Source organism: Neofelis nebulosa, chromosome 3 (assembly GCF_028018385.1).
Source record: "Neofelis nebulosa isolate mNeoNeb1 chromosome 3, mNeoNeb1.pri, whole genome shotgun sequence".
NCBI classification, from domain to species: domain Eukaryota; kingdom Metazoa; phylum Chordata; class Mammalia; order Carnivora; family Felidae; genus Neofelis; species Neofelis nebulosa.
In genome coordinates, this window is record NC_080784.1 from 30,573,103 (window position 1) to 30,576,080 (window position 2,978).

General features: G+C 42.2%; 1 pseudogene; it reads left to right on the top strand.

The window, feature by feature from the left end:
• Positions 1 to 701: 701 nt before the first annotated feature.
• Positions 702 to 2,186, top strand: LOC131506535 (RNA-binding protein EWS-like; annotated as a pseudogene).
• The last annotated feature ends 792 nt before the right edge of the window (positions 2,187 to 2,978 follow it).

Below are 2,978 nucleotides of genomic sequence, written 5' to 3' on the forward strand. Positions count from 1 at the left end.
CAAATGATCAATGTAATTCGCTTACTGTCATTCAGAGAACTAGCAATTTTCAAACATTTTAGATGCATCTGTATACAGTGTTATCTTAATTTTATATAAAATATTCTTCTTTACTTGGATGTTACCATATTAGCTTCACACCCAATGTGTTTATACTGAAATCTTCACTTTCTAGGATAAACCATTGTCTCCCACTGACTCTCTTGGTTTTGTTGGCAAAACTATTCCCCTCATCTTGGAACCTCAAAGTCTTCCTTAAGGACTCTTCTTCCTTAAAGACTCCTCTCATGTTGTGCATATTTATTCTTTTGGAACATCCAGGAAATTCTGTCTTGCTAGTACATTTTGCAATTATCTTTTTAGCTTTATTTCTAGCACCTCCATTGCAGACCTCTCCTAATCCATTGAACTTATTTTACATCTCTCTGCCTACCATTTTTCTTCCTCCAATCCATCCTACACATCAAAGTTCCTCCACTTTTTGGTATCTGCAAACCACATAATAGACATCCAGGATATAGGCAGACCAATTACAGGTAAAGTTTTAAAATACTGTCATAATTTTTAAACAATAGTAAATAGTTTAAAAGTGATGATAATAGCTGTTTTGAATAATTAATTCATCATAATAATTCAGCAGTGGGAATGAAAAAAAGCAACAATTATATTAAAGAGAGGGGGGAGTAACCCAAGGGTTACTCCAAAATGAGGATACAGATAACCAGCTGTAACAGATTGCATATAGAGTCTGTTTCTTCATTTATTCTTTATTTCTGCTGAATTAGAAAGATCTTACTTAAAAGTCATTGTGGGAACAAGAAGGAAGGAGAGAAAATGACATCCACAGATTACAGTACCTATAGCCAAGCTGCAGCCCAGCAGGGCCAGTACTTATGCTACCCAGCCCACTCAAGAATATGCACAGACCATACAGGCATATGGGCAGCAACATTGTGGAACCTATGGACAGCCCACTGATGTCAGCTCTACCCAGCCTCAGACGACTGCGACCTATGGTCAGATTATCTGTGCAACTTCTTATGGACAGCCTACCGTTGGTTATACTACTCCCAGATTTGATCTTGGAAGCATCAGTGGAGGTGGGCGGGAAGGAGTCTGTGGTGGAATGGGTGCTAGAGAGCAAGGTGGCTTCAGTAAGCCTGGTGGACTCATGGACAAAGGACCAGATCTTGATCTAGGCCCAATTGTAGATCCAGATAAAGACTCTGACAGCATCGCAATTTATATGCGAGGCTTAAACAACAGCGTGACCCTAGGTGATCTGGCAGACTTCTTAAACAGTGTAGAGTTGTTAAGATGAAGAAGATAATCAGACAACCCATGATCCCTATCTTCTTAGACAAGGAAACAGGGAAGCCCAAAGGCAGTGCTGCAGTGCCCTACGAACACCTGCCAGCTATCAAGGCTGCCTTGGAGTGGTTTGTTGGGAAAAAGGTTTAAGGGAGCAAATTTGAGGTTCCTCTTGCTCTGAGGAAGCTTCTGGTGAATAGCATGCGGGGTGGTATGACTCCCTGTAAGGGTAGATGGATGCCACCGCCACTCCCTGGAGGTCCAGAAGGCCCCAGAGGTTGCATAGACCATGGAGGAGACAGAGATGGATTCCTCAGAAGAGGGTCCCAAGATTCCCAAGGGAATCCATCTGGAGGAGGACACATCTACCACCAAGCTAGACCCTGGCAGTGCCCCAATCTGGGGTGTGAAAACCAGAACTTCACCCAGAGAACAGAATACAACCAGTGTAAGGCCTCAAAGCCTGAAGGCTTCCTTCCACCATCCTTTCCACCCCTGGGTATTGACCTTGGCGGGGGTGGCCCCAGTGGCATGTGGGGAAGAAGAGGTGTCCGCATGGACCACCGTGGTCCTGGTGGATTGTTCAGAGGTGGCCCTGGTGAAGACAGAGGTGGCTTCTGTTGTGGTTGGGGCATGGACTGAGGTGGCTTTGGTGGAGGAAAATTAGGTGGCCCTAGTGACCCCCTGGACCTTTGATAGAACAGATGGGAGGCAGAAAAAGTGGATATGGAGGATGTGGAAAAATGGATAAAGGCAAGCACTGTTGAGCATGCAGAGACTGGCCCTAATAGACACAGAGACCCCATGAAGCTGCATTGAATGCCAGAATTATTTTTTTTATTTTTTATTTTAAAATTTATTCTGAGGGAGAACATGTGAGCATGAGTGAGGGAGGGGCTGAGAGAGAAGGAGTAAATCCTCATCAGGCTGGGCACTGTCAACACAAGCCCAATGCAGGGCGCGATCTCATGAACTGCAAGATCTTGCAAGATCACTGCAAGATCATGACCTGAGCCTAAATCAAGCGTCAGATGCTTAACTGACTGAGCCCTCCAGGTGACCCTACCAGATTTAGTTTTAAACCAGAAAATGTTTTAGGTTTATAAATCCATGTTCACAGTGTTGACCACAACATTATGATTATTCCTTGTCTGCACTTGAGTATTTTTCAGCATTTGTGAAGAAACCTTAGAACAAGTTAAATGTTAAAAAAAAAAAAAAGTCATTGTGAAGAGCAGCAAATATTTGGTGGTCTTTTGACTGGTTCTGGTTTGTCTAATCGTACAAAGATTCAGAAATTAGGGAGAGGGTTTTTGCTGACGGACATCCAGTGCCTTATTAGGAACTGTTTAGGCTGAGGGCATGCTCTTCTGAAAAGTGGCTGGTATGTTGAATTCATCAACACAGAAGATAACCGGCCAGTGGATTTCTAATGAATTTTTGATTGGATTTGTTTGTGATAATTATTTCTTCATATTGATTTTTGGCATTCAGATGTGTTAAATATGGTCCATAACAGCACTGATTTCTTTCTTCAATAAGTTTGGAATATCTTTAAATAGTAAGATAGAAACTCTGGTCAACTAATCTATATCAAAATTCAGTCTTTTTAGAAACTTTTCCCCTCTCTTCCTAAATGTTTAAACTTAAATGCTGTCTATGAAATG